General features: G+C 50.7%; 1 long non-coding RNA gene across 1 annotated transcript; it reads left to right on the top strand.

The window, feature by feature from the left end:
- The first annotated feature begins 58 nt into the window (after window positions 1-58).
- Window positions 59-26,724, top strand: LOC111160480. The gene is made up of 3 exons (XR_002641484.1): window positions 59-415; window positions 1,567-1,722; window positions 26,300-26,724. It is a non-coding gene; the product is annotated as an uncharacterized LOC111160480 (long non-coding RNA).
- The last annotated feature ends 15 nt before the right edge of the window (window positions 26,725-26,739 follow it).

Here is a 26,739-nt window from a genome sequence, read left to right as displayed (position 1 = left end):
TACGACCTGAGCTGAAGGCAGACGCTTAACAGGCTGAGCCAACCAGGCACCCCTCCTCTGGGGCTCTTTCAGAAGAAGTTTGCCAAAGCTTGCTCTGAAAGATGGATGATTCTTCAGATGAACCGTAGACTGTCCCAGAGTCTTGGGCTTGTGCTGGGGGCCACCATATTGATCCAGCAGCCTCCGGAGAGAGGTTCAACAAAGAGAGAGAGAGTCTGGTCCAGTGCCTCTGAGGGGCCTGCCCTGCTGAGCGACAAGCTGGAGGCAGAAGGATGGCAGAGAGGACAGGGAACCTTGTGGGTCCTAGGCCGCTGGGTAACAACACTCCCACCTCCCATGTGCTCCAACACACCATCACCCACGGCATCTGCTTCCTGCTCTTCTCCTTTCACAGCTCCCGCGTGTGCTCACGTAAGTAAGTGTCTGGGTGCCCCAGCGTCGGAAAGGGAGGGACTGAGGCACAACTGAGGGCCTGGTGGGCGCCCGATAACGGAGCTGGGGCTCTTCGTTCCTAAGACTCTCCCGTAAGGTGGGCAATACGAGCCGCATTTTATCCATAATGTCAACTCCTTTTTTCTTTTTCTGAGCCATTGCCCTGGTCCCCAGGGTTCTTCTACGAGCTTTATGTAAATTAAATCATTGAATCCTCAGGACTAGTCTATAAATAGGTACAATTACTATTCTCCTTTTATAATCATGACAACTGGGTCCAAGGTGTATGACGTTAAGTTGCTCAAAAAGAGAACACAGAACCAGGATTTGAACCCCGGCTCTTTGGCACGAAGGCCAGGCCCTCACTGCTCGGCTAGACCGTCTCCCAGTGCAGACAGCCCAGAGCGGTTCTCGGTTCTGCTTGAGGCAATGCAGATGGCCACAGCAGAGCGCCATTCAAACCATGTTACCCCCCTTCAGCACCACGCTCTTCACCAGATCCTCTGCGTGGGCGCTGGTGCCAGGACACGCACAGCCAGACACCACTCTTTGATCAAGAAACCACCACACCCATCAATTCTAAATCTCCTCTGATACCTAGTGATGAATTTGACAAGGAGTAAAGGGAAAAGCTGTCCTCCTGGTTCTGAGCTGGAGTCCTAGCTCTTCAGCGGGTTCTTTCCAGAACTGAGAAGATCAACTCCATTACCATTGTCTGTAAGACACTGACTAAGAAGAGGAACTTGCTCTGATAGATGTAGTGTATCCAGGGAGGGAGAGAACTTCTTTGGCTCTAAACTGGCTCAGAAGGCTGGGGAGACTGAGGGAAATTTTCCATGCGCCATCATATATTTGTACTCATCTGTGATTCAGGTAGCAGAGAGAAGCGCTCGTTCTAAACAAAGAGGTGTTCACAGTAAACAGCCTAGTAAGGGAGTCCGCAGGGAAGGGTGAGAATGTGGGTTCATGAGACTCCTGTCTGCCCAGCACGCAGCACGGACTGCGGTTGGTCGGCAGCTGCTTGGAAGAACAAGACACCTTGAAATGACCTGGAAGACCAGACGCGAGACACCAGAGAGCAAAATGAACCTCCATTTCTTCTTTCTTTATGTGTGTGTGGGTCTGGCTTTGCAGGTTTAAGGAAAAGACTGGACCCCAGGAGGCAGGAGAGAGAAGGAGCCTTTCCTCTTCCCCTTCCCCAACTGCTACTCCTCCCGACCCTGCCCACTGCCCTGCTCCCAGAGGGAGCCAGCAGTTGTAGACCAGAGATGCTCCAGTGACCTGGCTTTGGTGAGTGTGGGAACGGAGAATCAGAGCATTTGGCAGGTGCATACATGCTATTCCATTAATGCAAACAGGAATATAGGATTGAGCTGGCGAGAACGTTCCTGGTAATTGCACCCAGGGAGACCCTGCAGTTGACATTTCTAAAGGGAAAAAAGATCTTAGAAGCCGATAAGGTGGTGGTTAGTTGCCCTTCTGTACATAAGAGCTGGTATTCATTTTGACAGCAGCCCTGCAAAAAGATATGACAGCTACCTTTGTTTTTAGCTTTAATCAAATTCCCTCAACCCTTGATTCTATTTTGCAAACACTGAATGGCTGCTTTGAGCCAGGTCTTGTGTCAGCCTCTGGGAGAACAAGGTCCATTAGTCACAGTCCCTGACCACAAGGAGTTCGCCGTCCAGCACCTTCTGCGGACCTCTGAGGAGTCAATCCCAAGTGTTGTGCTTGTCGACTTGTGTTTTTCTGGGCAGAAATGCAGCCACCTGGGACTCACAGCTGCGTGTCCCTGTCCTCCCAGGGGACCCTTCTCTCTGTTCTCCAACCACTCAGTGGGCTGAGCACTCGTGACAGCTCTGTAATCTCAGCCAGAAAGAGCTGCCCCACCCTTTGTTCCGGTGAAACTCTGGGTCGGCCTGTAATTACCACCATGCTGCAACCTGGAGCCTCGGATAAGTACAGATTTCCAAACGGTGCTCATAATTCCTGCCAGAGCTACCCCGCCAACTTCAGGCATAAACGCCGGCCTGAGCTGAGGGTTGAGTGCCGGTGCCATAGCATGAGATTTGGGGCCATACAACAAACGGATGGAAACTCAGCAAACACCTGCAGCAAGCCGGCACACCCGCATTCACACACGCCGCTTCTTCCTGCAGCTCTGACCCCGCCACTTGTGGGGTCCCACTGCAAATTTCTAGAAAAAACAATCCATCTTGAGCACAGTCCGTTGAAAACTAAACACGAGCCATCTGATACGTTCTCAGACAGATCAGCAGGGCCGTGTTGGGTTTCCTCTGGTTCTTCCACAGGAACACGCCCAGGTGGGGTTTGTACCAGAGTGATCTCTAGCCCCCGATCCCGGGAACTGACCAAGAAGGGTCAAGGTTGCCGTGTTTAGAAAGTGAAAGCCACAGGCATCATTTGGCAAAAGTTACCAGACTTTTATCAACCGTCTTCCGAATAGGCTCTGGCACCCAGCGGGTTTGGCAGTCTTTTCATGGCAGCAAAAGATAAGGACGTTAATAAAGAATTTCCAAGAATGCACTGTGAGCCAGGTCTTGTGATGAGAGCTTTACAGGCCTCGGGTCCCGGGGGCCCAAAATGAGTGCTCTTATCATTCCCATTTCACAGAGGGGAAAACTGAGCTTTCCCAAGGGGAGCCATTGGCCCCTCCTTCTGTTACCATGCTCACTCCTGCTGCTCCCCAGGGCGCTGAGCAGCACAGACAGAGGGAGAAGCACAAAGACTGCAGGCCGCCCTGGTTCCAGAATGTGGGGAGGAGGGGGAAGGTGTCCATTTCCTTGTCCTTGGCGACAGTGTCTCCCTTCCGGGGCTTTTGTCCTTGGTACATTCAGACACCTTGGTCCCCGGCCTCCTGTCCTTCATCTGGGTGGAGCTTGTCTGTTTCATGTCCGTCTTTCCCATCTATCCCCTGCCGACCTCCGTCCTCGCCGTGTGGCTTCCACACTTACATGAGTACATACCTGTCCCGAGGTAAATGTGCACTCCTGCCCGTGCATGGGGTATACGTGTGTGCGTATACACACAGACATCCGTGTGTGTGACCCTAAGTTCTACAGATGGGACTGCGGCGTCCCCTCTGTTGCCTTCTCTCAGCTGACTGTGTTCTTAAGTTTTCTTCTGTTCGCGAATCTCGCTTATTGCTTCTGGCGGCCCAGGGTGTTGTACCCCTGTGCCTCTCTCTGCACCCCGATGTGTGTGTATGAGTGTAAGTGTGGTCCCACGGGTGTGTGCACGTGGGGGATAGTTGTGCATTGTCAGCTAGCCGTCACTCAAGTGTGTGTTCCTTCAAGGTAGGGACGTTGCTTTATAGCCTCCGCAAATAGAACCGTGCCAGGCCACAGAGGTTCTCAGTAAATATTTGTTGACTAAATGAATGAATCCACATCCACCACAATGTGCTTTTTCTCCGGTGAAGGACACCCAGGTGGTCTCTTACTCTGCTGCTGTAAACCCAGCACGGAGGAGAGTGGCTGGGTCAGGAGGTGCGTTCCTACTGAGTCCTCCCTTCCCCCACCCCCAGCCCTTCCTTCCCATCCGCTCCCTGCCTTCCCCTCTCACTCCTTCCCCCACCCTCTCTCTGTCTCTCCTTCCCTCCTTCTTTTTACATTCATTCCACTCCAAGTTCCTTGTCCGAGTCCCCCACAGGCAGATGAAACAAAGAATGTTTGTGTTCCTTGAGCCTCACTTCAATTCAGTATAAATGAAATCTTTCTTTACGTCACCATGATTGAGACATTAATCCTGACCAGATACCCGGGACCTCTGATCATGCATGTTTAACATTTATTTAGATTTAACAAGTATTTATGGAGTCCCTCTCTGTGCAAAACTCTGTGACAGGCGGGGAAGGGTGAGGAGGAGGCGTGGGGAGCCGACCCTGTCCTCACAGTGGGGGAGAAGAGGGACAACACAGGGGGTACCCACAGCGGGACGTGGCAGACGTGGGCAGCCAGGCACAGACTGGGTCCCTGTGTCGTGGAATGTGTCGCTTTCTGGTCTGTGCTAGAAACCCCTGGGTGCAAATTTGAGAGGAACAGGATATATATAGTCCCCTGGTATCTCCCCACAAATTCAAACGAACATCATGTCCCTTTCGGCGTGATGCACAAAGGACATAACGTTATGTAGTGGTTCTGCCCAAAGTGCGTCACCTGAACCTAATCCCAAGGAACCAATCAGACAGGCCCAGGCGAGAGGCGTTCTAGAAGCCCTGTGTAGTTTGACATGAGCGACACAGCAAGGCTGAAGAGCCTATCCCAGAGTGAAGGAGATGAGCGCGACACGACACTGCGGACAAAGTGTGATGCTGGGTTGGCTCCTGGAATAGGGAAAAGCAATTTCTCTAAAAGATAGTATTGGGTTGATTGGTGAAATTTGAATACGGGCTCTACAGTAGATCATATGTCGTATTAATGCTGAATTTCCTGAATATGACAATTGTATTGTCGCTTTAGATGTGTGTGTGCGTAGTCAGTTTACTTATATATGTATATATCTGTGTGTGTGTGTGTATTTATATATATCTAGAAACTGAAATCTGAAACTAGCTCTTGTAGTCCACCAACCAAAACTAGTGCAAACATAACAAGGAACAGGTCAGAAGAAAGTGAACCCAGGAATTGGGAGATATAGCTATCTAGCTATCTAGCTAGCTAGCTGTATAGATATAGATATAGCTATCTAGCTAGCTAGCTAGATAGCTATATCTCCCAATTCCTAGAAGCAAGAGGCAAAATACTACAATTACTGCAATTCACTTCTCAGATGGTCCCACAAAAATATCCGTAACGATAGCATGTACAGAGGAGGAAAAGATTTTAAAAGGCGGCAAAACATTAGTACTCGGAGGACATGGAGGCTGTATAGAGTTCATTGAACTTGTCATTTTCAGAGTAAAACGTTTGTCAGTCTGTCTTGGTGTTCGTAAACACGAGGCAGGGATGGATGAGCCACATGACGATGAGCCCTTTATGGCCCCGAGAATAAGTATCATTTATTGTTAGTGCCCCGAGCCACAGGTGCAGAAACTCACCCAAGACTCGCAGCTGGCGTGCGACGAGCAGGGACTGAAGCTGGGCGGGTAGGCTCCAAGAACTCCTTCCTCGGCCGGTGGGGACTGCAGGGGAGACTGCCAATCCCACCCTCATTATGTTACTGACGGGGCGGCCATGGGCAGGCTACTAGCCTCAGCTGCCGAAAGTGATTTTTTAAAAATAAGGTTTACATGAGGTGCCTGGCTCTCTCGGTCAATAGAGCATGTGACTCTTGATCTTGGGGTCATGAGTTCAAGCCCCATGTTGGGTGTAGAGTTTACTTAAAAAAAAAAAAAAAACAACGAGGGTTATAAAAGCACCCTTCTGGGGTTAAATGAGGTAGAGCATGTTAAGGGCCCAAAAAAGTGTTTGGGGCACAATAAACATATCATCGTGTGGAGCTTTTCGGAACCTGGGCCTGTCCGGTGGTTGCTCCTAAATTGTATTGGTGCCCAAAGGTGATTAGACGGAAATGAGTGACCGCAGAGACGAAGCCGGCTTGAGACAGGGAAATCGTCACATGTGAAATGCACGTAGAGCAGGGGGACCTCCCACAGAGTGACCGGAATCCACTGCAGAGCGCTGGGCGGTTCTCCTGACCACCTTCACTTCCGAGGCCCTTCCCGGATCGTGGGGTAAGTGTCCAGAGCCAGAGCTGCCATCGCCTGCAGGGAATGCCAAAGGAAGGCCATATTTCGTCTGTCCTATGAGCAAACAGCTTGTGCTTGCTCCGGCAGCACATATACTGAACGAACAGCTCATTCGCTTTGGGTCCCGTCTATGCATACAGAAGCCCCTTGTTAAGAATGCTCAACTCTGTCTCCATCTCTGTCTGTCTGTCTCTCTCTAGACACACACATACACACTCACTCCATCACAGTACCGAGGGGTCCTTTGGGCCGAATCCCCCATAAACATGTACAGTAACACCGCCCTCTGCTTGTCTACACTAACCACCATGACTCTGCAGGTCATTTCTGTTGGAGATGACACAGTTCCCAAGAGTCCCTATGACAAGCACCCGAGAGGCGAGCACAGGAACTGTGCTGTTCAGAGGTAGATAGGGTCAGTGGGCTATCTTTGACTACAGTTGTTCCTTTAGGGACAGAAAAGGCTGAAGCTGGAAGTTATTTGTGGAGATTGAATATATATAGAGAGAGAGTCAGACAGAGAGACGGAGACAGACAGGGAGACAGAGAGAGAGACACAGACTCCATTAGCAGCCTGGAAATGGATTAGCGACCCGGAAGTCAAGGTTTGGCTAAAGTGGTAACCAGTAGGCAGTGGGGTTTGGGAAGTTTGTGATCAAGGTACCCACAGAAAGGGGAAAGCTGAAAGGAGCGCCTGTAGTCCCTCAGCCCAAACTAGCCCAAACATAACTAGGAACAGGTCGGAAAAAAGCAAACCCAGGAATTTAGGCCTTTTTGAGGCGACCAGCTTGGCCAAGGGTTTCCTGTTCCTTCTCAGGGCCAGGCGAGGCTGGTGGAGGGTCCTGCCTGGGGTGCTGGGGGCCGGGTGGGGGCCTAGCAGCTGGGCTGGTGGGGGACCTCGAGCCTCAGCTGTTTTGCAGAGAAGACACAACTTTGAAAGGGAGGTTTCTTCATGAGAGTCTTGGACCCCTTCGGTGTGGATTTAAACTACTTTTAGGTGGCTGCCTGTGGGACATGAACTGTCCTCTGGGATTTGCTGTGACCCTCATTAGCTTAAATCTGCCATCACATCCTTCACTGTCCCTTGCCTCCACCTTGCCCATCAACATGACTCAACCTAGCCCAGGTTCTTAAGAGTTTTAAGGTGGCCAAACTTCGATAAACGTCCCCCACGAGAGAGTAACCATGGGCCCGGCTTCCTCCCGACAGTGCATGTGTGTATGTATGTCACACGTACAATCACAACCCCTGTGTGTTGCCGGACTTGCCTCTGTTGAAAGAGAACACTTTGTTGAGGAGCCTGAGTGCCTGGAAGGAAGTTGCTCAATCGAAGTGGAAACCAAACCCTGGCTTCGGTTTCCTCGGGAAATTTTGCAGTAACTGTTTCTCTGTAGTTAGGTAGCACGGGCTTGACCAAGGCCCCAACCTAGACCCAGCCACAGCATAACAGACGAGAGCTGTGCGTAGATCTAGAGCTGTCCCGCAGGTCATTTGTGCCATCCTGGAGCCTGGAGGCCTTTGAGTCTTGCAGGAAACCACCGAGGCTGGCAGTATAGCAGCTGTTTTTCTAAGTCTGCTACGGATCCGAGAGAAGGAGGAGGGAGGGAGGAGAGGGAGAGGAGGGTTTGGTGCAAAGCAGATTCACTTCCACCTATTGTCTCTAATAAGCCCACATTTGGAAGGGGATTCTGTTGTCAGTGAAAAGGGACAAGGAGTTAGCGATTACAGATCTGCCTTTGCTTTTTCGCTGATGAGGAAGTAAGTCCAGAGATGTGAAGTGGCCCGAGGTTGTGAGTTTACGGTAAGTGCAGAAGCTTCTGGCTTCCCGCCCAGTGCCTGTTCTCACAAACCACACCCCACTCCCCCATCTGTCCACAAATAGCACTGAGGACAGCAGAGTGACAGGTGACAATCCGTCAGTCACTCACTCATCTGTTGCTGTCGGTTAGGCCGGCTTACCGTGCCGGCACCTTGAGGCCCAGACAGGCTTTAGATCATGTCGTCTTCCCCACAAAGAGCTTCATCTGTACTCTGAGATGTGACACATTTTCAGAAGGTGTAACTATCGTGCAAAACCAGGATGAAAGAGTGTGGACATCAATGCCATGACAATCAGAGGAGGGAGAGTGGTCTCCCTGGTGGGCTTCACGGAGGAGGTGAGCCCAACCCTGGGCTTTGGAGATTGCCTTCCAGGCACAAGGGCAGGAGGGCAGCCAGGGACCCTGTAGGCATAGCGTCAGCGGCAGAAACAGAGGGGTCCGTAAGGACCTAAGAGGGTATCCTGGTGTCGGGAGTATGTTCATACTAGAGGAGATGGCCTGCACCTGCTGGGTTCCCCCTCCCACCTGACTGATGGGAAAGTCACAGTAATACAGTAGCTTGTTAACAGCCACTGCTGGGTCCTTAGATCAGACCTTCATCGACCCTCCGCCCCGGCCTTCTCTCTGCTCTTCTAGCCCGGTACCTGGCTTCCCCATCCTTCTGATGGCCCCAGAATTCTCTTGCTAAATAGCCAGTTACTATGTCCTCACTCTGCTTTTAGACCCAAGCAAGCCATTGCCCATAGGATAAGTCCACACTCCTTTGCAGACGAGCCTGGGCTCATGTCCTCACAGCCACTTCCTATAAACAACATCCATTGCCCCCCATGAGGCAACAGCAGCTGAATCCTCCATGCCTTCCTGGCATAGTTCCCGCCTCACAGAAAGTCTTTGGAACTATTTATCTGCTGCGTTTTCTTTGAGACTCACCTCAAATGCATCACCTCCTCCATGAAGCCTCCCTTTCTTTCAGCTCAGGTTCCCAGCCCCGAGCTCTGATGTCACATCATTGTTCCTGTTTCCATATTTGTTTAAATATCTACCTCTTCTAGAAGCCAAAGCTGGGCATCTGGGGCCTGATTCTCAGTCTGTTTTGCCCAGGGCCTGGGGTAGCTCATGGTTCATAGAGTGCGACTGAACAAAGATCGGCTGAATGAAAGAATGAGTGGGAAAATATGACAGAGAAGAGTGAAAAATGGAGGCAGATTTTCAGGTTATTGGGGCAGAGTGTGTAGAGAACACTCTGTGCACATCTGGGCCCCACTCTGCCCCAAGAATGGTTGGGGTTTGCCCCTGTTGGGGTCGTCCCCCATGTGCTACTGAGCCCCCATCCTGGCTCTAGGGGGGTGCAGGGAGGCACTCCTGGTCCGAGCTGACTGCAGTGACCACAACACAGACATTTCACACACTTTAAAAAGCCTATTTTGACGGTAAAAGCCAAAAAATGACATAGAAAGTTAGGACGAAAAAATGAAGTTAGCCATATTCCCACGAACTCAGTATGATCAATGACCATTATTTTTTTTATTTTCCATCCAGTCCTTTTCCTCATGTTTTGGTTAATTTTATGTGCCTGCCTAATGGGCTAAGGGGTGAATAGAGGGCTGGTTAAACATTATTCTGGAGGTATCTCTGAGATCCTTTCCTAAAGAGATTAGCGTTTCAATCAGTAGACTGAGTAACCGATGGCCTCACCAATGCCCATGGGCATCATTCGTCCATGAGGGCCTGAAGAGAACAGAAAAGCAAAGGAAGGGTGAATTGTCTCCTCCTGAGCTGGGACGTTCATCTGTTCCTGCCCTTGGCCATCAGTGCTCCCGGCTCTCAGGCCTTCAGACTTGTACTGGTACTTACACTATTGTCTCCCCTGGATCTCGGGCCTTCGGGTTTGGACTGGGATGACCCCATGGGCTTTCCTGGGCCTCCAGCCAGCAGACAGCCGATGGTGGGACTTCTCAGCCTCCGTAACTGCTGAGCCAGTCCCTCAGGATAAACCTTTTTCTGAAACACCTCTATGTTGTACATCTTAAACTTAGACAATGTCATATGCCAATTGCATCTTGGTAAACTGGAAAAGAAATCTCGTTTTGTGTCCTGTCAATATTCCTAATGGTTCTGTTTCTCCGGAGAACCCTAATTCATGTCTAGAGTTACAATTATGGTTTTTTAAATCTAGCACAGAAGCAGGAAATAAAAATTCTTGAGAACAGCTCTTTTGATTCCCTCCCAGGGCTCTGCATACAATGGGTGCTCCGTAAGGAGTTTAGGTAGACTGACATGTGTCCTGTCCAAAAGCTTTTCTGAAAGGAAGGGTCACCATGGCAGTGACCGTGATGGCATGGGCCCGGTGACAGAGTCGGACTAGTAAGCCAGTCCCCATGCTTACCGGCCTGCAGCCTGCCGTCCACCCTCGTGACAGGACTGCAGCCCCAGAGACCCCTCAAGACCTTTTACTGGTGGCTCGTTGCTCAGCACTTGTCCGGTTCAAACAAAGAGTCCCTGCGTACTCGGGTCCCTGCTTTTGTGAGTGCCGCACCCAGAAGCAGAATAATCGTCCAGCTGTCCTGGGAACAGCCAACAGTTGGGATTGTGTCAGCGAGTCTTTGTTCGGTTCCTATAAAGGATGGTCTATTGGGTAATAATCCGTTCCAAATGGAAAACACGCCTTTCAGAAGGCCTGAAATTAATTATTGCCACATCCCCCCTCAGGCCCACAAACAGTTCTTTCTCTATGAAAGAACAAGCTTTCCTAACTAGAAGGAGTCTCGAAAACATCTTTTCTAGCTTTAAAAATCATGGGATCTGGCCTCGGAGACAAGCAAAGGACCAGAGCGTGTGAGGAGTGCTTCCTGACGGAGGCAAGGCCACGGGGGCTGGTGTGGGCAGAACCAGCGTGTCCTTGGAGGGCAGTCACGCTTCTCAAACTGTTCTTCTGTGCAGGGAACATGAGCGAGGGCGGGCTTGTGAAGGCGAGGCTGTCACGGGGCAGCGCTTGGGGGAAAGCGTCACCTAACGCAGGTGACACACTACGGGAACTTAGGAGGAGTTCGTCTCCAATCCTGACAAGAATCACGTGAACCTGTGGCAGGTCAGAGCTCTTCAGCCTCCCTCATAAACTCACAAGCCCAGGATGAGGCAGATTTCTTACATGCCAGGGCTCCTGAAGGACAGGCCGCTGATGAGGGTGTCCTCTGGAACTTTCTGTAAGCACAGGCACAGACACACACACACACACACACACTGTCACAGGCCCAACTCTCTCCCCCTGATATTCCTGTGTTGAAGTCTTGACTCTCAGTAAAGTGACAGCATTTGGACACAGGACCTTTAAAAGAGGCATTTAAGGTTAAATGAGGTCCTTAGAGAAGGAGTTACTCCACTCTAATTGTTGTCATTATAATAAAATGAGATTAGGGCCCAGACACACAGAGGAATGACCATGTGAAGACACAGGGGAAGGCGGCCACCTTAAAGCCACGGACAGAGACCTTAGAAGAAGCCAAACCTGCTGAGGGGGAGAGTATGTGACCTCAGAATGTGCTGCTTTTTGATTATTTTGAGCTGAAGGCAGTCAAGACCCAGAACATTCAGAGAAAAAATTTTCTCTCTCTCTTAATTGCCTAGAAGAATTTAAATGGGGTTCTGGCCTCAAATAACAGCAATGGCCAGAGATAACGGTCTTACCTGAAAGACAAACCTGCAAGGCACGACGAGCATCTGTTCTTCTCGTGGTCTGTGCCGTAGACCACCCCCTCCTCCGCCAAAGCCCCAGGCCTCCATCTGCTCCAGCTTAGGATGGCACAATAAGCCTCAGTTGTCTGACTCCCTCAAGGTCTCATATTTTTATGGGGCTCCTGCACATACAAAGTTAAATTTGATTTCTCCCTGTTAATCTATCTCATGTCAATTTAGTGTATCAGCGAAGAACATAGAGGGGTAGAAGGAAAATATTTCCTTCCCTACATGGTCAACACCTTGATCTCAAACCTCTTGCCTCCAGATCTGTGAGAAAATTAACTTATATAGTTTAAGCTGCTCGGTCTGTGGTAATTTGTGGCAGCCCAAGTGGACTAGTACACCCACATTCACACGTCCTCTCACTCCTATAGAAACTCACATAGAAACACCCCCATTCACACACACACAAACTCACATACTTAAACACCATCCAGACTCATGTATTCAAACACACTCACACACATATCCTTACACACTTATACACACACAAATCACACACCTTCTATACTCACCCAGAAATGCTCACACTCATCTCAAACACACTCACTCATGCTCTTGCTCACTCACACTTATTACCCAGACTCACACTCGAACACTCACATACTCATTCCCAAAGATGAATACATTCTCTCTCACAGACACACAGACTCACATATTCAACAGACTCACATATTCAAACACACTCAATCACATTTACACACTCATGCACACTCAATCACATTTACACACTCATGCACACAGACACACTCATCTCCCATCCCCACCCACACCATCTGTGTAATTATTGATCTACTTGCACACCCACACCTTATCCTCACACACACTTCCTTGAGCCCAGAGACTTAGGCTATTGTGGCTCAGGCCTGCACTGAGGCCTGTTCCCTTCCTTTGCTCCCTGTCAAGCTCAGTCCTCTTGCTAGAACCTTGGATGCATCCTGGAGCCCTTTGCCCGGACTCTGACTTCTTGCATCTGGCGCTCCGTGGGTGCCTGGCACTTTGCTCTCCTGTCTCCAACCTTGGCCTGGACAGGAGCTGGGAAGCCTAGATTCTGTTGACCATGGGCGAGGAGCAAACGCTCTGAGCCTCAGGACTCTTGCCTCTAAAATCAGTAACGTCGGCTACCGCAGTGTTTCTCAGAATGTGGTCTCTGAACCAAGAGCATCAGGATCACGTGGGACTTATTAGAAACGCACATTCTCAGCCTCTACCCAGACATACTGAATCAGAACCTCTGCGGGGTAGAGCCCAGAAATGTACATGTTAATGTGTCTTTGGGTAGTTCTGATCCAAGTTTGAGAACCACTGGACTGGATGATCTCTAAGATTTCTGCGAGGGTATAAACCTCCCAGACTCGTTGTATGCATGTATGGTAACTAAGATCAGCGTTATTTATGGAAGGCCTCTCCTGTGCCCATTCCCTTCCAGACATTATCTCTACCATCCCCTAAAAGAGGCATCATTAGAAGTGTTTCCCAGATGAGTGAAATGAGTCCCAGAGAGGCTAAGTAACTCACGAGGGGACACACAGCTGGAGATGAACAGGAGGAGGATGGACATAGGGCCTCCTTACCATGCAATCCCCGCACCCCCCATGGGCTACCACTGTGACGAGTGCCTGACCTCCTCTCGGCACTCAAGGAACGTCATTTTCTGGTGGTCCTGTGACCCTCGGGTCCCTGCTCTTCCCACCTTACCTGGCCTGGCTCGAGTCCAGCTCCTCTCACCCCCGGCCCCAGATCCACTTTCCTCTGATTTCCCCCTTGGGGCATCCCCGCCGCTGCCCGGGTGCCACATGTCTGGAGTCAGTTCCAGACTGTCGAGGCCTGGAAAGAAACGCATCTTCTCTCCTCCCAACCTCTCCTTAAAAGAGAGCAGCCTGCAGGCAGATGTGGAGACTCTCAGAGATCTTCACAGCGTTCAGACCCTGGTGGGAGAAACAATGCTTTCCTAAGGTATCCCTAGATGAAACCCGAGGCCTGCGGGCACTGAGCGGAAGGCGAGCCCCACCCGGGATGGGTGTGCGTGGCTGGGTCAGCTCGAGACCCGCTTGGCCTTTTTCTGGTGTTAGTGGCGTGGCCCTGCCTGGTCCGGTTGCCTCAAAACCCCGCTCTTCTCAGCAGTGACTGCCGGGCCGTCCCCCACCGGAAAGACAGGGATTTTGTTTTCTCACTGCTCTGGCCCTGGGCCACGCACACGAAGTTCCTAATCAATGTTTGTTGACTGACTGACTGGATGTTGTTCCATCTATTGGCTTCTGCCTCATGGGGGAAAGTTTCACACACACACGCACGCACGCACGCACGCTCGCACGCATACGCTCCGGGGCTGCTGGAGGACAAGGAGGCTTGACAAGGAGGGTGGTGAGGGGCCTGGGCCAAAGCCTGAGGGCGTTGGGTGTGAGAACAGGTCTTTCACAGTTGAGGTCTGGAAAAAGAAGCTACACTGAGCCTAGAGGAAAAATACTAGAAATTGAAAATTAGGCCTGAGACCTGAGAATGATGTTTTTCAAACGACGGGTGAGGTCTGCTTACAAAAATTAGGATTTGTGTGGAGGGCAGAAAGGTCACTCACAGGGGCGAAGAGGGCCCCAGGCCAGTGCACTTCCCTGGGAGTCTGGGTCACAGCCGCCGTGGCGTGGCCCTGCGGCCAGGGCTGATTTGGTGACACGCAGAGGCATGCCGAGGGGGGGTGGCTCGTGGGCTGGACTTTCACCCGCAGGGACAGAGCTTCGGTTCCGCTTTCCGCCCGCAGAGAATTCCCGCCCGCCTGGCCCTTCAGGGAAGCGTCACTTTGCAACAGGGCACTCACGGCCGGCTGGCCTTGCCCAATATCGAGTTGCAACAGGGCTGGGCGGAGACTCCAGGCCTTCTGTGACCCGATGAAGACCCAGTCCTCTCAGTCCTCCCGGTCCTCCTACCCCAGCTCCTCCTCTCCGCCAGCTCTTTTCCCCTCGGATTTAGCGGGTCATCCAGAAATTCCGGCAATTCTGTGACCCGGGCCAGGGATCCGCAGCCTGGGCTGGGCTCACCTTCCCTCGAGATGCTGCCCATGGCAGTGTTCTTGGACCTGCTCAGGCTGGAACCCGTGTGTCGCTGCTGCCCTCTAGATGCAGGTCATGGTCGCTGAGAGAGAGGAGGATTGTGGACAAAACCCCAGTGAAGGCTGGTGGCCCAAGACAGCGATACATCAGCTGTTTTGCAGAGATAAGCCCGTGTGTGAGGTTAACAAGTTAACATTCACTGGGGGCGCACACAGGTCCCGCCGTCCGCCGGCTGCCCTCCTGCGGGCATTCCCGTCGTTATAAAGAAGGACACGCAGCTGCGGGACAGACTGGCTCCCTGGAGTGCGATCGCAGAGAGGTGGAATTGTCCCAGGGATGGACGGACTCAGTCCCAGCAGAGGCCTCACGACCCGTGTGATCCAGCTTCGAGAACAGCCTCCCCAGTCCTGTCGTGCTTCTGGCTTAGGGGTGCGCTGGATGTCAGCCGAGGCTCTCCGGCACCGACACCCGGCACGGAGAGTAAGCACCTACACGTGCTGGGTTCCTCCAGCCCAGCCCCGCCGGGAGTGTGGATGCCTCCTAACAACAGTTTTGTAGAGCAAACAATACATGTTGTTGGGAATTTAAATAACTGTGAAGAGGGCCAAAAGATGCAACCTTCCACTTATTAAATGAAAAAAATAAATCCTGGGCTCGTCATGGGTACCACGCTGACTATATCGTCAACGATACCGTATTGCACGTTTGAAAGTTGATAAGAGATGTTGCAAGTTTTCATCACAAGGAAGAGAACATGCAACTCTGTATGGTGATGGCTGTTATCTAGAGTTACTGTGGTGATCGCTTCTCCATGTGTGCAGACGTCAAATCCTGATGGGGGACACCTGGAACTAATATCATGTTATCTGTCAATTATAGCTCGAAATAAAAGGAATTTTTACAAATAGCCATGAGGTTTTGTAAGCAACATATAAGCACGAAGTGGATCTTTGAGTAGTGAATGAATAATACAAAAAGAATACAGCAGAGGAGCTCTAATCGCCAACTAACCCCACGCTAAAATCCCGATTCTCCTCCGTGTTCAAAGTACTTGTTAATAATGAGCAGATGATACACTGCCCTGGGGAGAGGAGCTTTTATCTTTGCTTCAACTCCAGATGCACAAGCAAATACTATTAAAAAAAAAATGAAATGGGTGACCAGCAAATTCTAGCTTTTCAAAATAAAGGAATGATTCCTCAGTTGTATCACCAGGGTACGTCAAAGGCAGGAAGAGCGAAGGGAATAAAAATATTAAAGGAGTCACTAAGCTCAGGGCTGGGATGATCATAACATCGCAGTGAAATGAACAGATACGGCTTCTCCACACAGTGGCCAGTTTCTGGCCCCTGAAGAGGACAGTTCAGTGATGTGACCTTCTGCTAGGACCGTAGGACCCGCTGAGGAGGGACGCCCACAGCAGCCGTTTGTTTCCTCCCCAGCTCCTTGGGCACCCCCCATTCTGCCTGACACAGTTTGCTTGGCTCAAGGCTGCTTTACTCCCCACTGTCCCCTGTGACCCTGTGACTCAAGTCAGGGTCACAGGAATCTCACATGCAAATTGCCACAAAGCCTTTGAGAGAAGCCTGAAGCCTTCCAGAACACAGAACTCCCTAACATATCAAAACCCACTTCCCTGAAGACGTGGGCAGCTGTCTCAATTCTTTTTGACAAGAGGAGAAGCATAAAATATTCATATTCATTAAATAGAATCATTTGTCCTAAAATAACATGTCCGCTACCTCTGGGTAGAAAGCGTCATCTGCTTATGCTTAGGGCCCCAGTGCCCGGCTTCTGGGCGAAGTCTTCAAAAAGATGTGACCAGGGGCGCCTGGGTGGCTCAGTTGGTTAGGCGACTGCCTTCAGCTCAGGTCATGATCCTTGAGTCCCAGGATCGAGTCCCACATTGGGCTCCCTGCTTGGCGGGGAGTCTGCTTCTCCCACTGACCTCTCTGCTCTCTTGCTCTCTCTCTCTCTCAAATAAATGAATAAAATCTTTAAAAAAAAAAAAAAAAAAAAAAGATGTGACCGCCAGTTGACCCAAGCCAGGCCCAGGCAATCAGAAGCTTCTCGGCCCCTCCCCCGTCCTCAGAATGGGGGTCTTGCTTGCCTCTCCTATTCCTAGAGGCGGCTCCAAGGACGCAGCCTCGAGATAATGACGTGGTGTTGAGAACACCTGCCCAGTCTACTTAACTGGCCCCAGTTAAGACCTCTCTCTGTAGAAACTGTTAAGATCTGGTGAGCAGCTGTAGGGATCCATTCCCCTTGCCTCTGCCCAAGATGAGCCTTCTATCCAAGTTCCCTTTGTGTATTAAACCTGACACCAGGGGCGCGTGGCTGGCTCAGTTGGCGAAGCATCTGCCTTTGGCTCAGGGAATGATCTCAAGATCCTGGGATCAAGTCCTGCATCGGGCTCCTTGCTCAGCAGGGAGTCTGCTCCTCTCGCTCCCTGCTTGTGCTCTCTCTCTTTCAAATAAATAGATAAAATCTTAAAAAACAAAACAAAAACAAAAACCACCTCTCACCCACCGACCTGGAGTAGCCTGCCTCTTCCTTCGGCCTCCCCCTGACCTCCGTGTGTGGGGTAGTTTCAGATTATGTTAAGAACCAACATCGTCGGTCAAATCACCCCCTAGGTGAACAGGCGGTGGCTGCGCTGTTCCCTCACCGGGCTCAGTCCCCTAAGCCGGGTTCTCGACTCCCGAGGCTCACCCAGACCGTGTTTCAGGACTCGCGTTGCGCTCAGTCTATGTAGCTCGGCTCTGCGGTGACACAGGTGTGAGCTGGGAGCCGGCCAGCACCACGGCAGACTCCCCGGCCCTGAGCCTGCACAGCCTTTACCTGTCCTGCATCTGTTTCCCACTTAGTGACCCCCCGTAAGTAGTGGCCAACAGTGCTCACGGCCGACCTGCGCCACCTGGGGCTCTGCAAACCAGCTTTCATCAGGCTGTTCTCTTCTTGGACACCCGGGAGCACCAGTGAGGACAGACACCCAGTGTTTTTGGGGTGTGTTGTGTGTGCAGAGCAAGACGCACCTCTCTGGCCCACACTCATAGGGCAGCGGGCTAGTGTGTGGGGGGCCACATCTAGGCGACAAGAGAGAGTTTGGGCTGGAGGCACATTCATTTGGTGGGAATATGTCAGCTTCCCCTGCATTAGCCCCATCCGTGCCTCCGTCCCTCCCTCCAAAACTTAGGGTGTGCCTGTTATGTCCCTGTTGTTTGCCTGTAGGATTCCAGGCATCGGGAAAGCAAAGAGGAGTAAGACCGTGTTCTTGCCTTCAAAACACTCGCAGGCCAGTGTGGGATGTGGACACAGAAATAGGCCATTGCAGTGCTGTGTGAAAAGTGCCCTGGGGAGGGCGAGTTGTTGGGTGCAGTTGGATGCGGGCAATGACACAAAGGAGAGAGAGAGCCAGAGTGAAGACTTCATCCACTCCTGGGTCTCCGGGGACCCCCGAGGCTGCACCAGGGGGCATGGCCCATCCTGCTGAGCCTTTTGCAGGAGCCCTTCATCCCCCAAAGGGCAGGAGCAGGCGGCCCTCCCCAGAGCCACAGCTTCCTCTTTGTCACTTCCACATGGTGCCCTTGTCCGTGGACAGGAACTGCTGCAAGCCCTCGCGAGCCACGGCTGAGCGGCCCTGGAGATGGGGTCAGCGGTCTGTGAACACCCCGGGGACAGCCCTCAGCCTCATCCTGCAGGCAGCGGCTACAGCGACACGCCCAGCCTGCCTCCCGGGGGAGCACAGGGCACGACAGGGACAGGTCTGCTCCCACAGGTGTACACACCTGCCTCCCCCGCCCCCACCCCTGCCAGGCGCAGCCTGTACCCGTGACCTTCAGAAGGATGGAGTTACTCCACAGTCACCACAGTGGGGAAGGGGAACCGAGGAGCTTCTCATTTTCAAGATTCTGCAATTGGCAACATGGGGACCCTCTTCCCCATCTCTCACAACTAGAAATTCTTTTAATTGTAAAGGTAACTCACGCTTATAATAAAGCACTCTGAAGACAGCAGAGGATAGTCTGCAATGGAAAGTTAAAATCCTTCTCACTAACCCCGCTAACCCCACCAGCACCCAAACATCCCCCCACCTTGAGCCACTGTGAGGAATTTCTCGTGTCCCCTCCAGGCCCTCCCCATGTGCAAACACATGTGCTTGGTTGTTCCAGAATGGGTAGTAGGATACACAGTGTTCTATGCCTTCCTTATTCACTTAGCTTGGCATTTTGGACATATTTCCATGTTACTCTAGATAACCTGATTTCTCTTTTTCGTTTTTATCAATCCCTCATCTCTCTTTAAAGGCAATTGATTATACCAATAAAATGCCCTAAACCAGAACTGGCTGGGGGCTGTCTGCCTCCTTACTAGTGAGAAGAGGCAGCAGATTGAAGGAGAAAGAGCATTAGACAGATCAAGCTCGGAATTCTGGCACGCTCGCTGTGTGGTCTTTGGAGGTGTCTTAACCTCTCTGGGCCCGGATGACACATCAGTAAAAATATGATTATATACATGATTTAGGCTAAGGACCAGAGTGTCCTAATTGCTCAGGAATTATAGTTCTTCTTAAATAAATGGAGAGACTTTCCGTATTGGTGGATTGGAAACCTCAGTGTTATCAAGACATTGATTCTCACCGTGCCTGGGTGGCTCAGTGCATTGAGAATCTGACCCTTGGTTTCGGCTCAGGTCGTGATCTCGGGTCAGGTCGTGCAATCCAGCCCCACACTGGCTCCGCGCTCAGTGGGGAGTCTGCTGAGAGTCTCTCCCCTTTCCCCTCCCCCGCAACTCTCTCTCGCAAATAAATCTTTAAAGGAAAAAAAAAAGATAATGATTCTTCCCCAATTTATGTATGGATGCAACCAGCTCCCTATCAACATCTCATAAGGTTCTTTTTTCCCCCAGAAACTTTTTCAGTGATTCTCACCTTGCCGCATACCAGAGTCACTCGTGCAGAGCTCAAAAGAATACTAAGCCTGCTCCAGGCCTCCGAGGTTCTGATTTAAAACAGGGCTGGCCCGGGCAACACAAGGCTGACTAGGGTCACCGGACTGCGGCCACGGGGTTGCTGTTAGCAGCATGGGCTGGAGTCACCTGGGAGGTCTCCTCACCTGAATGTCCAGTGGTCGATGCCTGCTCTAGGCTGGGGCCTCAGCGGGGCCTCCAGGCCAGACACATCCACGTGGCCTCCCCATGCGGCCTGAGCCTCCTCACATTGTGGAGGCCGGGATGCTAGAGAGAGAATCCAGTGCGACCAGGAAACTCTTCTATCTCGCATAGTCTAGCCCAGGCACGACAAGGTAGCCCCTCTCTAGTCACGGGCCCCCTTAGATTCAAAGGAAGGAACGGAAGCATTCTTCTCGGTGGGAGGAATGTCAACATCACATCAAGACAAAACTGTAAGAATATGTGGGATGCGGGGCGCATGGGTGGCCCAGTCGGCTATGCCTCTGTCTTTGGCTCAGGTCATGGTTTCAGGGTCCTGGGATAGAGCCCCATGTTGGACTCTCTGCTCAGCAGGGAGCCTGCTTCTCCCTCTCCCACTACGTATAGATTAAAGCCTCCTGTAAGGTAGAGAAATCCCGAACCCAAAAATCCCTGGGATGTATTATTCACAATATATGAGACAAAGGCTAATTAACTTAAAAATAGATAGGGTGCTTATAAGTCAATAAGATTGTTCCAATTAAAAAAAAACAAAACAAGGGCACCTGGGTGGCTCAGTGGGTTAAGCCGCTGCCTTCGGCTCAGGTCATGATCTCAGGGTCCTGGGATCGAGTCCCGCATCGGGCTCTCTGCTCGGCGGGGAGCCTGCTTCCTTCTCTCTCTCTCTCTCTCTCTGCCTGCCTCTCTGTCTACTTGTGATCTCTCTCTGTCAAATAAAAAAAAAAAAAAATCTTTAAAACAAAACAAAACAAACCCAAAAAACTTGTATAGGCAATTGATAGAAGAATTTACAATGATAAATATACATTTAAAAAGTTGAACTCAACTAAGAGAATGTAAGCTTTACTAAACAACCAGCCCTCGGTGTTCATGTGTCTGACTGGCAGAGATGAAAAGAAAAAAGAACTCTTCAAGAATAAAAACGCAGGGAGTAGGTGCTCTCAGACACTCCTGCTGGTGGGAGTATAAGTTGGTACAAACTTCTAGACAGTATATATCAAAAGCTTTACCATTTTGAATAATATTGAGTCTTATTCTAGAGAAGTGAATAAGGACATTTTGACATTTTGTTGTTTATTAAGTGTTATTTGCCATAGCAAAGAGAGAGAGAGAGAAAAGAAACATTCTAAATGTTTGTCTACAAGAGAGTTTGTGAGAGTTGATTGTCCATTCATAGAATATAATACCATTACGGGCATTAAAAGTGATGTTCGTATGCACATTTATTTAAATGGAAAACAAAATACCTAAAAGTATATTAAACAGGATCCCATATTTTGTTATATACATTTTACAATATACACATAAGATGATTGTGTGTGTATGTGTGTGTTTACATTTCTGGGATAAGATATCAATGTATTAATGGAATGATTGCTAAATAGTGAGCTTTCTGGTGATTTCTTTTTCTTGAACTTAACCTTGTAATGTAAATGTGTTAAAGAAATACAGAAATACAAGTAAATTCCATATAATTTTTTAAAAAATTTAAAAATGCAGTAAAAGTAAACCTCTAATTTCTACTTAAAATGTTCTATAAGAAGGGAGGTGGGAAGGATGTGTTGAGTGTGGCCTGTAGAGCAAACCAGATCCAGAGGCACCTTCTGCTCTGGTAGTTACAGACTGACTGGCCTTTGGGGAGTTACGTCACTTTGGGCTTCAACTTCCTGACTCGTGCAATGGGCACAATAAATTCTACTTCACAAGATTATTGTGAGGAAGGCACCCCCTTTCGCTTTTACATTCATCAGATGAAACCTTCTTCCTGGAGGGTCCGTACTTAATATTTGAGCCGATCGTTTTGCACCACCAGGCATTAATATCTCCTAAGCAACTAGATACACACTCGCTGGGTCTCCCTGGCATAGCACCCGCATTTTCTGGAATTCCATGGCAGCCTCCACTTAGATGCACTGGGAACCTGGGCTCCGGAGGGGTGAGTATACACGTCCGTGTACACATGAGCACACTTAGGAAGGCTTCCGTGTGGTCCTCCCAACGCGGACCGTGCTGCTGTGGCAGGGGCGCCACGGACTTCTGCAAACGTTGACTGAGGAAGACAGGACGCTGGGAGGAAGGGCGCTGGGCTCTGTGGGGGAAATCTGCCATTGAGAGGCTTGAAGACGCTGAGAAATTGTGACATTTCGACTTCCTTCAGTAGCAGGTGAGGCAACTAACCAGTATTAGGAAAGTTCTAGAGCAGGACGATGGGAAAGCCTAAGCAAAGTCTTTTGGGGAAGTTATCTGGGCCTTCAGGCCTGGGAGCCTCAACACCCCACCCCATATCCCCACCCCACCCCCATATCGCCACCCCCCCCCCCCCCCCCCGCAAACAGGCATCGGGAGGCTTTCCCTGCCCTCTAGTGGTCTCCTGTGGTATCGCCTGTGATAAGACCGGCCCGGAGGGAAACCTTGGACGTCTCTCAGGCTGTCACCGGGGCGCATGGAGTCCCAGCTCGCTTCAAGCCACCGTGAAGCCAGCCGGAGAGCCTGTTCTTGAAGCTCCTGTGGCCCTTCCATCCCTTAACTCTGGCTGTTGTTGTTTCACAAAGGCCCCTGCGGTCCTTCCGCACCATAAGGTGCTTGGCCTGCGGCGGGACCTCCTGACCCCGGAGGAGCCGCGGCCAGTGCCAGTGCGGACAGCGTCGCCGCGGCGGGGCAGGGACCGCGCTGCAGGGGTCCCGGAGCCTCCTCCTTGCAGGCCGGTCGTCCCGGAGCCACTCGCTCCGGCTCCCACTGAAGGAATTTTTCAAGACCACGTTTCCCCCCGACATATCCATTATCTTTGCAACATCTTTGTCACAGGTTTGCTTAGTTCCGCAGGGACGGAAGCTCCAGCGTGTGGTCCATGTTGGCATTTAGGAAATCAAACCCTTATGGCGCCGCGCAGGTGTGTGTGGCGGGACCTGAACGCGAGTGATTTCAGCCCTTCCCGAGAAATCCTAGTGAGTCGGTGTGTCGTCATTCCCATTCCCCATCAAATGTTACTGTGATGTGATGTGCTTCTGTCCTTGGAAGTCTTTCAGGAGCCACCCTGGAAGCATCCCCCAGACAGGAGGGCAAGGAAGGGACTGTGGAGGGAGGCACACGGTGGGGAAGGTCAGAGCAGCCCGTCTGGCGGTTTGGATTGGGTGGGGGCACGTGCAGGGCCACCTTCCCTGTGGAAAGTGGCCTGTGCGTTTACTGTTCTGGTCTCCCCCGCCCGCTTCAGGAGGCTCTGATGTGACAGGAAGTGGAGGTCTCAGGGGAGAAAGTCTGCCCCACACTACCCCTCCCCGTGTAAGCCCTCGAGGAGGAGGATGGCAGCTGGGCCCGCAGGGCGCGTGTGGACATCAGCATGGGGGACATGGAGGCCCCCGTGTAGCCGCCGGGAGCACAGACCCCCGTGATCAGTGGCGGGTGGACAACTGGGCACCGGCGTCTCATGCCATCCCTTCCCCAGGCGGGAAACGCCAGGGTAGGGAAGGTCAAGGGGCTCGCTCCAGCCCCTTCCCTGCATCTGCCAAGCTAACGTGAGGGAGCGGACCCTGCCTGCTTGTCGGGTCTGAAAGGAGCACTGACTGCAGAGTCTGGAGCAGCCCTTCTGCTCTTCCGCCCTTCAGGAGCACCTGCCGCCCGTCACTCATTGATCCGCAGCACTGATGTGTCCAGACGGTGCACACACCCTCTCATCCCTAGGGGGCGGGAACAGAGACTCTGCTTCGTACCTCTTTCAGTGTTAAACATTCTAAATTTACCGTTTATGTTTTTTGAGTCAGGAGAACCAATGCATGGTGGTCTTTGCTTTTTTTTTTTTTTTTTAAGATTTATTTATTTTAGAGAGAGTGTGAGGGAGCGGGGAGGGGCGGAGGGAGAGGGAGAGAATCTCATGCAGGCTCCATGCTAAGCAAGGAGCCCCAATGTGGGGGTTTTGGGGGAACTCGATCCCCCCACCCGACCCTGAGATCAGGACCTGAGCAGAAACCAAAAGTCAGACACTTACCCCACTGAGTCAGGTACCTGTGGTGATGGTTCTTTAAATCCATGAGTGGATGAACGAAACAGGAGAAGCTGTGCTGGGATTACTAGGCAGACCCCCCAAAACTTCAATTCCTCAGTTAAGAAACCCCAGTTGTCGGAGTACTGACGTGAAATGGCCGAGGTCGCAGGTGAGATTCACTTCGCTTTAGGACAACTGGCCGAAACGATGGCATTTACATGGCCTGCCTTTTAAGACCCAGCATCTGTTCCCTCTGAGAAGCCTTTTTAGATCAGTTATGCCTTTATTATTTATTTATTTTCAGGTGGACAACGTAGTGATTCGACGACCATATACATCACAAAATGCTCACCACGATACACGTAGCTGCCAGCTGTCACCGTGTGTCAACGCGATTATCACATTATTGACAGTACTTTTCATCCCTGTGATGCTTTTCTTTCTTTTTCGGATTCTTGAATTATGTACGTGTACGTGTTAGGTAAACTGATCATCTGAGGCATCGTCCTCTGGGATGTCCTTTCTCTCTCTATCCCGCCCTGAGAGACCGGCTATGGAGGCTCCACACGTTCCCAGGAGGGATGTCCTTGGGGTGCTGGTGAACAAGGGATAAGCAGGAAGAGAAGTGCAAGGCCACACCCATGCACGGAGGAGCCCCCAGGGGGGCTCAGAGCCGAGGGAGAGGGTGGGGTGGAAAGAAGAAGGGGGCAGCCCACTGACTGCCATGTCCCCCTTGGGGCATGGAGGGACAGCGGCACCTGACCCCTCTGCACTTGTGGCGAGGGAAACATCGTAGCCCCTGTCAGCCAAGGGGCGGGGGTAAGGAGGCTGCAGTGACCCATGAGGACCACAGGACCAAACACCCCAAGACGCACAGAGAGAGACGCTGTAAAATGAGCCGCCAAACACGGCCACCGCCACTGCGGCTTGAAGTCCAGCCTGAGACTAGGGGTGGGGGGCGTTGGCCTGGGGGCGTCCTAAGCGGCAGGTCCTCAAGCTGTAGACAGTCTAGATAGGGGTCTGGGGAGAACACTGAGGAAGGAGGGGGTTCAACAGGACTCCTGGATATGACTGAGTTTGAGCCCACAGTGACTAAGAAATGACCGCATGGAACTCGAATCCCCCTAGAGTGAGTTTTCTGCCAATGCAGGGCTCCGAGTCTGCAAACCAAATGAGCTGTGGAACAAACAAGGCTAACCTACCAGTTATGCTGTAACACATATCCTAACTGGATGCAAGTATATGTGAGATGATTATGAGGTAGCTTTTTACCTTTTATTTTTTGAAACAAAACTACAGACAAACATACTCAAAAGTAGAGATCACCAGGTCTGCAGGGCCTCGCCCCTTCCTGGAGGCTCTGGGGAAGAACCCGCTCCCAGGCCCATTCAGGTGGTAGCAGGACCTGGTTCCTTGTGGTTGTAGGACTGAGGTCTGTTTGTTGACTGTTGGCCAGGACTTGTTCTAGCCAGTAGAGGTAACCTTGCTCCTGGCTCGTAACTGCCTTGCTCCACTCTGAAGACACCCGATGGCCGGTGGCGTCCTTCCTACCTTTCAGCCTCATCTTGCCTGCTTTGTGTTTTTGCCTTAATTGATTCTTCTGCCTTCCTCTTCTGGCTGTCAGGGCCCACCTGCATTGTGCAGGATAAAAATCTCTGTTTTTAGGTCGCTAAAAATTATAGGTAACTAATAACTATAACTAATTCTATCTGCAAAGTCCTTTCACAGAAGTATCCAGACCAGAATCTTGGAATCTTTTGAATGTAGCCAACTACCACGTGATCAGCACTTGGCCAATTTCGGTCACAAGCTTTTTTTTCTTTCTTTAATTATAGTGATTTAAAAAAAAAAGAACTATACTGAGGTATACCTCACATGCCATACAATTGAGTTATTTAAAGTGCACATTTAGGGGCGCCTGGGTGGCTCAGTGGGTTAGGCCTCTGCCTTCAGCTCGGGTCATGATCCCAGGGTCCTGGGATCGAGCCCCTCATCAGGCTCTCTGCTCAGCAGGAAGCCTGCCTCCACCTCTCTCTCTGCCTGCCTCTCTGCCTACTTGTGATCTCTGTCAAATAAATAAATAGAATCTTTAAAAAAAAATAAAGTGCACATTTAATAGTTCTTGGTATATTATATTAAGAATATATATTATATTATTTGTATATATAATTAATATATATATATTAAGAATATATATTATATTCTTAATTTTTTGAGTTGTGGTAGAATATCTATATGTGACATGTGATAAAATTTGCCATCTTAACCATTTTTGAGTGTGCATTTCAATAGCATTGAGTATCACAATGCTGTGCAACCATCACTACCATTTACATCCCAAACTCTCCAATGACCCTAAATAAAACCTCTGAAACCATTAAGTGATTTCTCTCCTTTCTCCTGCCCTCAGCCCCTGTGACATCGAGTCTACCTTTGGTTTCCGTGAACTTGCCTAATCGAGGGACCTCACATACATGGAATCGGCTAATAGTTGCTCCTGGTGTCTGGCGTATCTCACTCAGCACAGCGACTTTGGATTTCATCCATGCTGCAACGTGCTGGGACTTCCTTCCTTTTCATGGCTGAATGTCCCATCACAGGAGTACGGCACTTACTTATCCTTTCGTCTATCAGTGGCACCTGGGCTGTTTCTACCTTCGGTTATGAGAAAATGCCGCTGTGAACACTGATGGACGAGTAGCTGTTTGAGCCCAACTTCAATTCCCTCGGCTGTAGACTTAGAAGTGGAATTGCTGGATACGGTAATTCTATATTCAGATTATTAAATGGCTATCATCTCATCACAAATCACCCAACAGTAAGTCTTTTCATTCAAACAAGATAAAGATT

The sequence above is a fragment of the Enhydra lutris genome, unplaced genomic scaffold, assembly GCF_002288905.1.
Source record: "Enhydra lutris kenyoni isolate GAN:26980312 unplaced genomic scaffold, ASM228890v2 scaffoldscaffold76, whole genome shotgun sequence".
Taxonomy (NCBI): domain Eukaryota; kingdom Metazoa; phylum Chordata; class Mammalia; order Carnivora; family Mustelidae; genus Enhydra; species Enhydra lutris.
The sequence above is the reverse complement of the archived record's forward strand: the minus strand, read 5'-3'. Positions and strand labels throughout refer to the sequence as shown.